Raw genomic sequence first — 13,295 nt, forward strand, 5'->3', positions numbered from 1 at the left:
ACATCAGCATTGTACCCACAGTAAAAACAATAGTTATTTTTGACAAGCTCGGTTCAAAAATCTCCTTTCATGTTGTGATTGATGCCTGTCTGCTGGCCATCTATTTCCACAACTTCCTAGATTTCCAGCATAGTTTTCAGTTTCTCCCCTGATTTTTACTTTCCGTTTCTAAGGACTGCACATCAAAAAAGTCATTTTTCTTTCAAATGCGGCTAGGTCTTGTTCCCACGGCTTTCATTGGTATATTGCAGGTGAAAATGAAACATGCTGGACTTTTCTTCCCAAGGCTCTGCAGAACTATGCGTTGGTGTACAAATGTCCTATGAAGAAGAAGGGATATTTTGACTTGTCCTTGCACATTGGCTGAGAAAAGCATAAACTGCAGGATGTTGCACAATTGCGTTTCTGCTGAGCCCCAGACCTTAGTCTGCTCTAAACAACTTTCTCAAACTCCTGCTTGGTCTTCCTTTTCTTGTCAGAAAGCGGTACACCAAAAGGAGCAGGTACAGTTGCCGAAACCCGGGATCGAACCAGGGACCTTTAGATCTTCAGTCTAACGCTCTCCCAACTGAGCTATTTCGGCCTTTTCTGCCTAATCTTGATGACAATTCTGGGGTACCATGTGCTGGTGTGAAGGAATGACAATGACGAGTGACATTTTTATGTCTATGCATTTAGCCGGAAAGGAAAACAGGCAGCAAGATACTTTACTTTGTTCCAGGTGAAACTAAGCAACCACCCTGTTAGGGCAACAGGCACATGAGAAGCGAAAGAATCAAACACGCACTGGCCTAATTCATGGGAAAGTCATATAATCAAAGGTAGGGTTATCCCTGTTCAGGATACAACAATTGCCGAAACCCGGGATTGAACCAGGGACCTTTAGATCTTCAGTCTAACGCTCTCCCAACTGAGCTATTTCGGCACTTTAGAAAGCGTTTGTCCAGGAGACACGTGGCACCGTGCGTCGACCCGAAGGGGTCATTGAGCCCTTAAAGGAGGTTTATAGTCACAGCATCCACTTTTATTTGATAACATCAGCATTGTACCCACAGTAAAAACAATAGTTATTTTTGACAAGCTCGGTTCAAAAATCTCCTTTCATGTTGTGATTGATGCCTGTCTGCTGGCCATCTATTTCCACAACTTCCTAGATTTCCAGCATAGTTTTCAGTTTCTCCCATGATTTTTACTTTCCGTTTCTAAGGACTACACATCAAAAAAGTCATTTTTCTTTCAAATGCAGCTAGGTCTTGTTCCCACGGCTTTCATTGGTATATTGCAGGTGAAAATGAAACATGCTGGACTTTTCTTCCCAAGGCTCTGCAGAACTATGCGTTGGTGTACAAATGTCCTATGAAGAAGAAGGGATATTTTGACTTGTCCTTGCACATTGGCTGAGAAAAGCATAAACTGCGGGATGTTGCACAATTGCGTTTCTGCTGAGCCCCAGACCTTAGTCTGCTCTAAACAACTTTCTCAAACTCCTGCTTGGTCTTCCTTTTCTTGTCAGAAAGCGGTACACCAAAATGAGCAGGTACAGTTGCCGAAACCCGGGATCGAACCAGGGAGCTTTAGATCTTCAGTCTAACGCTCTCCCAACTGAGCTATTTCGGCCTTTTCTGCCTAATCTTGATGACAATTCTGGGGTACCATGTGCTGGTGTGAAGGAATGACAATGACGAGTGACATTTTTATGTCTATGCATTTAGCCGGAAAGGAAAACAGGCAGCAAGATACTTTACTTTGTTCCAGGTGAAACTATGCAACCACCCTGTTAGGGCAACAGGCACATGAGTAGCGAAAGAATCAAACACACACTGGCCTAATTCATGGGAAAGTCATATAATCAAAGGTAGGGTTATCCCTGTTCAGGATACAACAATTGCCGAAACCCGGGATCGAACCAGGGACCTTTAGATCTTCAGTCTAACACTCTCCCAACTGAGCTATTTCGGCACTTTAGAAAGCGTTTGTCCAGGAGACACGTGGCACCCGGGACCTTTAGATCTTCAGTCTAACGCTCTCCCAACTGAGCTATTTCGGCACTTTAAAAAGCGTTTGTCCAGGAGACACGTGGCACCGCGCGTCGACTCGAAGGGGTCATTGAGCCCTTAAAGGAGGTTTATAGTCACAGCATCCACTTTTATTTGATAACATCAGCATTGTACCCACAGTAAAAACAATAGTTATTTTTGACAAGCTCGGTTCAAAAATCTCCTTTCATGTTGTGATTGATGCCTGTCTGCTGGCCATCTATTTCCACAACTTCCTAGATTTCCAGCATAGTTTTCAGTTTCTCCCCTGATTTTTACTTTCCGTTTCTAAGGACTACACATCAAAAAAGTCATTTTTCTTTCAAATGCGGCTAGGTCTTGTTCCCACGGCTTTCATTGGTATATTGCAGGTGAAAATGAAACATGCTGGACTTTTCTTCCCAAGGCTCTGCAGAACTATGCGTTGGTGTACAAATGTCCTATGAAGAAGAAGGGATATTTTGACTTGTCCTTGCACATTGGCTGAGAAAAGCATAAACTGCAGGATGTTGCACAATTGCGTTTCTGCTGAGCCCCAGACCTTAGTCTGCTCTAAACAACTTTCTCAAACTCCTGCTTGGTCTTCCTTTTCTTGTCAGAAAGCGGTACACCAAAAGGAGCAGGTACAGTTGCCGAAACCCGGGATCGAACCAGGGACCTTTAGATCTTCAGTCTAACGCTCTCCCAGCTAAGCTATTTCGGCCTTTTCTGCCTAACCTTGATGACAATTCTGGGGTACCATGTGCTGGTGTGAAGGAATGACAATGACGAGTGACATTTTTATGTCTATGCATTTAGCCGGAAAGGAAAACAGGCAGCAAGATACTTTACTTTGTTCCAGGTGAAACTAAGCAACCACCCTGTTAGGACAACAGGCACATGAGAAGCGAAAGAATCAAACACGCACTGGCCTAATTCATGGGAAAGTCATATAATCAAAGGTAGGGTTATCTGTGTTCAGGATACAACAATTGCCGAAACCCGGGATCAAACCAGGGACCTTTAGATCTTCAGTCTAATGCTCTCCCAACTGAGCTATTTCGGCACCTTAGAAAACGTTTGTCCAGGAGACACGTGGCACCGTGCGTCGACTCGAAGGGGTCATTGAGCCCTTAACGGAGGTTTATAGTCACAACATCCACTTTTATTTGATAACATCAGCATTGTACCCACAGTAAAAACAATAGTTATTTTTGACAAGCTCGGTTCAAAAATCTCCTTTCATGTTGTGATTGATGCCTGTCTGCTGGCCATCTATTTCCACAACTTCCTAGATTTCCAGCATAGTTTTCAGTTTCTCCCCTGATTTTTACTTTCCGTTTCTAAGGACTACACATCAAAAAAGTCATTTTTCTTTCAAATGCGGCTAGGTCTTGTTCCCACGGCTTTCATTGGTATATTGCAGGTGAAAATGAAACATGCTGGACATTTCTTCCCAAGGCTCTGCAGAACTATGCGTTGGTGTACAAATGTCCTATGAAGAAGAAGGGATATTTTGACTTGTCCTTGCACATTGGCTGAGAAAAGCATAAACTGCGGGATGTTGCACAATTGCGTTTCTGCTGAGCCCCAGACCTTAGTCTGCTCTAAACAACTTTCTCAAACTCCTGCTTGGTCTTCCTTTTCTTGTCAGAAAGCGGTACACCAAAATGAGCAGGTACAGTTGCCGAAACCCGGGATCGAACCAGGGACCTTTAGATCTTCAGTCTAACGCTCTCCCAACTGAGCTATTTCGGCCTTTTCTGCCTAATCTTGATGACAATTCTGGGGTACCATGTGCTGGTGTGAAGGAATGACAATGACGAGTGACATTTTTATGTCTATGCATTTAGCCGGAAAGGAAAACAGGCAGCAAGATACTTTACTTTGTTCCAGGTGAAACTAAGCAACCACCCTGTTAGGGCAACAGGCACATGAGTAGCGAAAGAATCAAACACGCACTGGCCTAATTCATGGGAAAGTCATATAATCAAAGGTAGGGTTATCCCTGTTCAGGATACAACAATTGCCAAAACCCGGGATCGAACCAGGGACCTTTAGATCTTCAGTCTAACGCTCTCCCAACTGAGCTATTTCGGCACTTTAGAAAGCTTTTGTCCAGGAGACACGTGGCACCGTGCGTCGACTCAAAGGATCATTGAGCCCTTAAAGGAGGTTTATAGTCACAGCATCCACTTTTATTTGATAACATCAGCATTGTACCCACAGTAAAAACAATCGTTATTTTTGACAAGCTCGGTTCAAAAATCTCCTTTCATGTTGTGATTGATGCCTGTCTGCTGGCCATCTATTTCCACAACTTCCTAGATTTCCAGCATAGTTTTCAGTTTCTCCCCTGATTTTTACTTTCCGTTTCTAAGGACTACACATCAAAAAAGTCATTTTTCTTTCAAATGCGGCTAGGTCTTGTTCCCACGGCTTTCATTGGTATATTGCAGGTGAAAATGAAACATGCTGGACTTTTCTTCCCAAGGCTCTGCAGAACTATGCGTTGGTGTACAAATGTCCTATGAAGAAGAAGGGATATTTTGACTTGTCCTTGCACATTGGCTGAGAAAAGCATAAACTGCGGGATGTTGCACAATTGCGTTTCTGCTGAGGCCCAGACCTTAGTCTGCTCTAAACAACTTTCTCAAACTCCTGCTTGGTCTTCCTTTTCTTGTCAGAAAGCGGTACACCAAAAGGAGCAGGTACAGTTGCCGAAACCCGGGATCGAACCGGGGACCTTTAGATCTTCAGTCTAACGCTCTCCCAACTGAGCTATTTCGGCCTTTTCTGCCTAATCTTGATGACAATTCTGGGGTACCATGTGCTGGTGTGAAGGAATGACAATGACAAGTGACATTTTTATGTCTATGCATTTAGCCGGAAAGGAAAACAGGCAGCAAGATACTTTACTTTGTTCCAGGTGAAACTAAGCAACCACCCTGTTAGGACAACAGGCACATGAGAAGCGAAAGAATCAAACACGCACTGGCCTAATTCATGGGAAAGTCATATAATCAAAGGTAGGGTTATCCATGTTCAGGATACAACAATTGCCAAAACCCGGGATCGAACCAGGAACCTTTAGATCTTCAGTCTAACGCTCTCCCAACTGAGCTATTTCAGCACTTTAGAAAGCGTTTGTCCAGGAGACACGTGGCACTCGAAGGGGTCATTGAGCCCTTAAAGGAGGTTTATAGTCACAGCATCCACTTTTATTTGATAACATCAGCATTGTACCCACAGTAAAAACAATAGTTATTTTTGACAAGCTCGGTTCAAAAATCTCCTTTCATGTTGTGATTGATGCCTGTCTGCTGGCCATCTATTTCCACAACTTCCTAGATTTCCAGCATAGTTTTCAGTTTCTCCCCTGATTTTTACTTTCCGTTTCTAAGGACTACACATCAAAAAAGTCATTTTTCTTTCAAATGCGGCTAGGTCTTGTTCCCACGGCTTTCATTGGTATATTGCAGGTGAGCACAGCAAAAATGAAACATGCTGGACTTTTCTTCCCAAGGCTCTGCAGAACTATGCGTTGGTGTACAAATGTCCTATGAAGAAGAAGGGATATTTTGACTTGTCCTTGCACATTGGCTGAGAAAAGCATAAACTGCGGGATGTTGCACAATTGCGTTTCTGCTGAGCCCCCTTAGTCTGCTCTAAACAACTTTCTCAAACTCCTGCTTGGTCTTCCTTTTCTTGTCAGAAAGCGGTACACCAAAAGGAGCAGGTACAGTTGCCGAAACCCGGGATCGAACCAGGGACCTTTAGATCTTCAGTCTAACGCGCTCCCAACTGAGCTATTTCGGCCTTTTCTGCCTAACCTTGATGACAATTCTGGGGTACCATGTGCTGGTGTGAAGGAATGACAATGACGAGTGACATTTTTATGTCTATGCATTTAGCCGGAAAGGAAAACAGGCAGCAAGATACTTTACTTTGTTCCAGGTGAAACTAAGCAACCACCCTGTTAGAACAACAGGCACATGAGAAGCGAAAGAATCAAACACGCACTGGCCTTATTCATGGGAAAGTCATATAATCAAAGGTAGGGTTATCCCTGTTCAGGATACAACAATTGCCGAAACCCGGGATCGAACCAGGGACCTTTAGATTTTCAGTCTAACGCTCTCCCAACTGAGCTATTTCGGCACTTTAGAAAGCGTTTGTCCAGGAGACACGTGGCACCGTGCGTCGACCCGAAGGGGTCATTGAGCCCTTAAAGGAGGTTTATAGTCACAGCATCCACTTTTATTTGATAACATCAGCATTGTACCCACAGTAAAAACAATAGTTATTTTTGACAAGCTCGGTTCAAAAATCTCCTTTCATGTTGTGATTGATGCCTGTCTGCTGGCCATCTATTTCCACAACTTCCTAGATTTCCAGCATAGTTTTCAGTTTCTCCCATGATTTTTACTTTCCGTTTCTAAGGACTACACATCAAAAAAGTCATTTTTCTTTCAAATGCGGCTAGGTCTTGTTCCCACGGCTTTCATTGGTATATTGCAGGTGAAAATGAAACATGCTGGACTTTTCTTCCCAAGGCTCTGCAGAACTATGCGTTGGTGTACAAATGTCCTATGAAGAAGAAGGGATATTTTGACTTGTCCTTGCACATTGGCTGAGAAAAGCATAAACTGCGGGATGTTGCACAATTGCGTTTCTGCTGAGCCCCAGACCTTAGTCTGCTCTAAACAACTTTCTCAAACTCCTGCTTGGTCTTCCTTTTCTTGTCAGAAAGCGGTACACCAAAATGAGCAGGTACAGTTGCCGAAACCCGGGATCGAACCAGGGAGCTTTAGATCTTCAGTCTAACGCTCTCCCAACTGAGCTATTTCGGCCTTTTCTGCCTAATCTTGATGACAATTCTGGGGTACCATGTGCTGGTGTGAAGGAATGACAATGACGAGTGACATTTTTATGTCTATGCATTTAGCCGGAAAGGAAAACAGGCAGCAAGATACTTTACTTTGTTCCAGGTGAAACTAAGCAACCACCCTGTTAGGGCAACAGGCACATGAGTAGCGAAAGAATCAAACACGCACTGGCCTAATTCATGGGAAAGTCATATAATCAAAGGTAGGGTTATCCCTGTTCAGGATACAACAATTGCCGAAACCCGGGATCGAACCAGGGACCTTTAGATCTTCAGTCTAACACTCTCCCAACTGAGCTATTTCGGCACTTTAGAAAGCGTTTGTCCAGGAGACACGTGGCACCCGGGACCTTTAGATCTTCAGTCTAACGCTCTCCCAACTGAGCTATTTCGGCACTTTAAAAAGCGTTTGTCCAGGAGACACGTGGCACCGCGCGTCGACTCGAAGGGGTCATTGAGCCCTTAAAGGAGGTTTATAGTCACAGCATCCACTTTTATTTGATAACATCAGCATTGTACCCACAGTAAAAACAATAGTTATTTTTGACAAGCTCGGTTCAAAAATCTCCTTTCATGTTGTGATTGATGCCTGTCTGCTGGCCATCTATTTCCACAACTTCCTAGATTTCCAGCATAGTTTTCAGTTTCTCCCCTGATCTTTACTTTCCGTTTCTAAGGACTACACATCAAAAAAGTCATTTTTCTTTCAAATGCGGCTAGGTCTTGTTCCCACGGCTTTCATTGGTATATTGCAGGTGAAAATGAAACATGCTGGACTTTTCTTCCCAAGGCTCTGCAGAACTATGCGTTGGTGTACAAATGTCCTATGAAGAAGAAGGGATATTTTGACTTGTCCTTGCACATTGGCTGAGAAAAGCATAAACTGCAGGATGTTGCACAATTGCGTTTCTGCTGAGCCCCAGACCTTAGTCTGCTCTAAACAACTTTCTCAAACTCCTGCTTGGTCTTCCTTTTCTTGTCAGAAAGCGGTACACCAAAAGGAGCAGGTACAGTTGCCGAAACCCGGGATCGAACCAGGGACCTTTAGATCTTCAGTCTAACGCTCTCCCAGCTAAGCTATTTCGGCCTTTTCTGCCTAACCTTGATGACAATTCTGGGGTACCATGTGCTGGTGTGAAGGAATGACAATGACGAGTGACATTTTTATGTCTATGCATTTAGCCGGAAAGGAAAACAGGCAGCAAGATACTTTACTTTGTTTCAGGTGAAACTAAGCAACCACCCTGTTAGAACAACAGGCACATGAGAAGCGAAAGAATCAAACACGCACTGGCCTAATTCATGGGAAAGTCATATAATCAAAGGTAGGGTTATCCGTGTTCAGGATACAACAATTGCCGAAACCCGGGATCGAACCAGGGACCTTTAGATCTTCAGTCTAACGCTCTCCCAACTGAGCTATTTCGGCACCTTAGAAAACGTTTGTCCAGGAGACACGTGGCACCGTGCGTCGACTCGAAGGGGTCATTGAGCCCTTAACGGAGGTTTATAGTCACAACATCCACTTTTATTTGATAACATCAGCATTGTACCCACAGTAAAAACAATAGTTATTTTTGACAAGCTCGGTTCAAAAATCTCCTTTCATGTTGTGATTGATGCCTGTCTGCTGGCCATCTATTTCCACAACTTCCTAGATTTCCAGCATAGTTTTCAGTTTCTCCCCTGATTTTTACTTTCCGTTTCTAAGGACTACACATCAAAAAAGTCATTTTTCTTTCAAATGCGGCTAGGTCTTGTTCCCACGGCTTTCATTGGTATATTGCAGGTGAAAATGAAACATGCTGGACATTTCTTCCCAAGGCTCTGCAGAACTATGCGTTGGTGTACAAATGTCCTATGAAGAAGAAGGGATATTTTGACTTGTCCTTGCACATTGGCTGAGAAAAGCATAAACTGCGGGATGTTGCACAATTGCGTTTCTGCTGAGCCCCAGACCTTAGTCTGCTCTAAACAACTTTCTCAAACTCCTGCTTGGTCTTCCTTTTCTTGTCAGAAAGCGGTACACCAAAATGAGCAGGTACAGTTGCCGAAACCCGGGATCGAACCAGGGACCTTTAAATCTTCAGTCTAACGCTCTCCCAACTGAGCTATTTCGGCCTTTTCTGCCTAATCTTGATGACAATTCTGGGGTACCATGTGCTGGTGTGAAGGAATGACAATGACGAGTGACATTTTTATGTCTATGCATTTAGCCGGAAAGGAAAACAGGCAGCAAGATACTTTACTTTGTTCCAGGTGAAACTAAGCAACCACCCTGTTAGGGCAACAGGCACATGAGTAGCGAAAGAATCAAACACGCACTGGCCTAATTCATGGGAAAGTCATATAATCAAAGGTAGGGTTATCCCTGTTCAGGATACAACAATTGCCAAAACCCGGGATCGAACCAGGGACCTTTAGATCTTCAGTCTAACGCTCTCCCAACTGAGCTATTTCGGCACTTTAGAAAGCTTTTGTCCAGGAGACACGTGGCACCGTGCGTCGACTCAAAGGATCATTGAGCCCTTAAAGGAGGTTTATAGTCACAGCATCCACTTTTATTTGATAACATCAGCATTGTACCCACAGTAAAAACAATCGTTATTTTTGACAAGCTCGGTTCAAAAATCTCCTTTCATGTTGTGATTGATGCCTGTCTGCTGGCCATCTATTTCCACAACTTCCTAGATTTCCAGCATAGTTTTCAGTTTCTCCCCTGATTTTTACTTTCCGTTTCTAAGGACTACACATCAAAAAAGTCATTTTTCTTTCAAATGCGGCTAGGTCTTGTTCCCACGGCTTTCATTGGTATATTGCAGGTGAAAATGAAACATGCTGGACTTTTCTTCCCAAGGCTCTGCAGAACTATGCGTTGGTGTACAAATGTCCTATGAAGAAGAAGGGATATTTTGACTTGTCCTTGCACATTGGCTGAGAAAAGCATAAACTGCGGGATGTTGCACAATTGCGTTTCTGCTGAGGCCCAGACCTTAGTCTGCTCTAAACAACTTTCTCAAACTCCTGCTTGGTCTTCCTTTTCTTGTCAGAAAGCGGTACACCAAAAGGAGCAGGTACAGTTGCCGAAACCCGGGATCGAACCGGGGACCTTTAGATCTTCAGTCTAACGCTCTCCCAACTGAGCTATTTCGGCCTTTTCTGCCTAATCTTGATGACAATTCTGGGGTACCATGTGCTGGTGTGAAGGAATGACAATGACGAGTGACATTTTTATGTCTATGCATTTAGCCGGAAAGGAAAACAGGCAGCAAGATACTTTACTTTGTTTCAGGTGAAACTAAGCAACCACCCTGTTAGAACAACAGGCACATGAGAAGCGAAAGAATCAAACACGCACTGGCCTAATTCATGGGAAAGTCATATAATCAAAGGTAGGGTTATCCGTGTTCAGGATACAACAATTGCCGAAACCCGGGATCGAACCAGGGACCTTTAGATCTTCAGTCTAACGCTCTCCCAACTGAGCTATTTCGGCACCTTAGAAAACGTTTGTCCAGGAGACACGTGGCACCGTGCGTCGACTCGAAGGGGTCATTGAGCCCTTAACGGAGGTTTATAGTCACAACATCCACTTTTATTTGATAACATCAGCATTGTACCCACAGTAAAAACAATAGTTATTTTTGACAAGCTCGGTTCAAAAATCTCCTTTCATGTTGTGATTGATGCCTGTCTGCTGGCCATCTATTTCCACAACTTCCTAGATTTCCAGCATAGTTTTCAGTTTCTCCCCTGATTTTTACTTTCCGTTTCTAAGGACTACACATCAAAAAAGTCATTTTTCTTTCAAATGCGGCTAGGTCTTGTTCCCACGGCTTTCATTGGTATATTGCAGGTGAAAATGAAACATGCTGGACATTTCTTCCCAAGGCTCTGCAGAACTATGCGTTGGTGTACAAATGTCCTATGAAGAAGAAGGGATATTTTGACTTGTCCTTGCACATTGGCTGAGAAAAGCATAAACTGCGGGATGTTGCACAATTGCGTTTCTGCTGAGCCCCAGACCTTAGTCTGCTCTAAACAACTTTCTCAAACTCCTGCTTGGTCTTCCTTTTCTTGTCAGAAAGCGGTACACCAAAATGAGCAGGTACAGTTGCCGAAACCCGGGATCGAACCAGGGACCTTTAAATCTTCAGTCTAACGCTCTCCCAACTGAGCTATTTCGGCCTTTTCTGCCTAATCTTGATGACAATTCTGGGGTACCATGTGCTGGTGTGAAGGAATGACAATGACGAGTGACATTTTTATGTCTATGCATTTAGCCGGAAAGGAAAACAGGCAGCAAGATACTTTACTTTGTTCCAGGTGAAACTAAGCAACCACCCTGTTAGGGCAACAGGCACATGAGTAGCGAAAGAATCAAACACGCACTGGCCTAATTCATGGGAAAGTCATATAATCAAAGGTAGGGTTATCCCTGTTCAGGATACAACAATTGCCAAAACCCGGGATCGAACCAGGGACCTTTAGATCTTCAGTCTAACGCTCTCCCAACTGAGCTATTTCGGCACTTTAGAAAGCTTTTGTCCAGGAGACACGTGGCACCGTGCGTCGACTCAAAGGATCATTGAGCCCTTAAAGGAGGTTTATAGTCACAGCATCCACTTTTATTTGATAACATCAGCATTGTACCCACAGTAAAAACAATCGTTATTTTTGACAAGCTCGGTTCAAAAATCTCCTTTCATGTTGTGATTGATGCCTGTCTGCTGGCCATCTATTTCCACAACTTCCTAGATTTCCAGCATAGTTTTCAGTTTCTCCCCTGATTTTTACTTTCCGTTTCTAAGGACTACACATCAAAAAAGTCATTTTTCTTTCAAATGCGGCTAGGTCTTGTTCCCACGGCTTTCATTGGTATATTGCAGGTGAAAATGAAACATGCTGGACTTTTCTTCCCAAGGCTCTGCAGAACTATGCGTTGGTGTACAAATGTCCTATGAAGAAGAAGGGATATTTTGACTTGTCCTTGCACATTGGCTGAGAAAAGCATAAACTGCGGGATGTTGCACAATTGCGTTTCTGCTGAGGCCCAGACCTTAGTCTGCTCTAAACAACTTTCTCAAACTCCTGCTTGGTCTTCCTTTTCTTGTCAGAAAGCGGTACACCAAAAGGAGCAGGTACAGTTGCCGAAACCCGGGATCGAACCGGGGACCTTTAGATCTTCAGTCTAACGCTCTCCCAACTGAGCTATTTCGGCCTTTTCTGCCTAATCTTGATGACAATTCTGGGGTACCATGTGCTGGTGTGAAGGAATGACAATGACAAGTGACATTTTTATGTCTATGCATTTAGCCGGAAAGGAAAACAGGCAGCAAGATACTTTACTTTGTTCCAGGTGAAACTAAGCAACCACCCTGTTAGGACAACAGGCACATGAGAAGCGAAAGAATCAAACACGCACTGGCCTAATTCATGGGAAAGTCATATAATCAAAGGTAGGGTTATCCATGTTCAGGATACAACAATTGCCAAAACCCGGGATCGAACCAGGAACCTTTAGATCTTCAGTCTAACGCTCTCCCAACTGAGCTATTTCAGCACTTTAGAAAGCGTTTGTCCAGGAGACACGTGGCACTCGAAGGGGTCATTGAGCCCTTAAAGGAGGTTTATAGTCACAGCATCCACTTTTATTTGATAACATCAGCATTGTACCCACAGTAAAAACAATAGTTATTTTTGACAAGCTCGGTTCAAAAATCTCCTTTCATGTTGTGATTGATGCCTGTCTGCTGGCCATCTATTTCCACAACTTCCTAGATTTCCAGCATAGTTTTCAGTTTCTCCCCTGATTTTTACTTTCCGTTTCTAAGGACTACACATCAAAAAAGTCATTTTTCTTTCAAATGCGGCTAGGTCTTGTTCCCACGGCTTTCATTGGTATATTGCAGGTGAGCACAGCAAAAATGAAACATGCTGGACTTTTCTTCCCAAGGCTCTGCAGAACTATGCGTTGGTGTACAAATGTCCTATGAAGAAGAAGGGATATTTTGACTTGTCCTTGCACATTGGCTGAGAAAAGCATAAACTGCGGGATGTTGCACAATTGCGTTTCTGCTGAGCCCCAGACCTTAGTCTGCTCTAAACAACTTTCTCAAACTCCTGCTTGGTCTTCCTTTTCTTGTCAGAAAGCGGTACACCAAAAGGAGCAGGTACAGTTGCCGAAACCCGGGATCGAACCAGGGACCTTTAGATCTTCAGTCTAACGCTCTCCCAACTGAGCTATGTCGGCACTTTAGAAAGCATTTGTCCAGGAGACACATGGCACCGTGCGTCGACTCGAAGGGGTCATTGAGCCTTTAAAGGAGGTTTATAGTCACAGCATCCACTTTTATTTGATAACATCAGCATTGTACCCACAGTAAAAACAA

General features: G+C 43.7%; 4 non-coding genes across 4 annotated transcripts; all 4 read right to left on the reverse strand.

Moving 5' to 3' along the window:
* Positions 1 to 4,733: 4,733 nt before the first annotated feature.
* Positions 4,734 to 4,806, reverse strand: TRNAF-GAA (transfer RNA phenylalanine (anticodon GAA)). Its single transcript has one exon. It is a non-coding gene; the product is annotated as a tRNA-Phe (tRNA).
* Positions 4,807 to 6,103: 1,297 nt separating this feature from the next.
* On the reverse strand, positions 6,104 to 6,176 carry TRNAF-GAA (transfer RNA phenylalanine (anticodon GAA)). Its single transcript has one exon. It is a non-coding gene; the product is annotated as a tRNA-Phe (tRNA).
* Positions 6,177 to 9,984: 3,808 nt separating this feature from the next.
* TRNAF-GAA (transfer RNA phenylalanine (anticodon GAA)) lies at positions 9,985 to 10,057 on the reverse strand. Its single transcript has one exon. It is a non-coding gene; the product is annotated as a tRNA-Phe (tRNA).
* Positions 10,058 to 12,051: 1,994 nt separating this feature from the next.
* TRNAF-GAA (transfer RNA phenylalanine (anticodon GAA)) lies at positions 12,052 to 12,124 on the reverse strand. The gene has a single exon. It is a non-coding gene; the product is annotated as a tRNA-Phe (tRNA).
* Between the last annotated feature and the right edge of the window lie 1,171 nt (positions 12,125 to 13,295).

The sequence above is a fragment of the Lithobates pipiens genome, unplaced genomic scaffold (assembly GCF_037356315.1).
Source record: "Lithobates pipiens isolate NorthernLeopardFrog02 unplaced genomic scaffold, aLitPip1_a1.2 Scaffold_18, whole genome shotgun sequence".
NCBI lineage: Eukaryota > Metazoa > Chordata > Amphibia > Anura > Ranidae > Lithobates > Lithobates pipiens.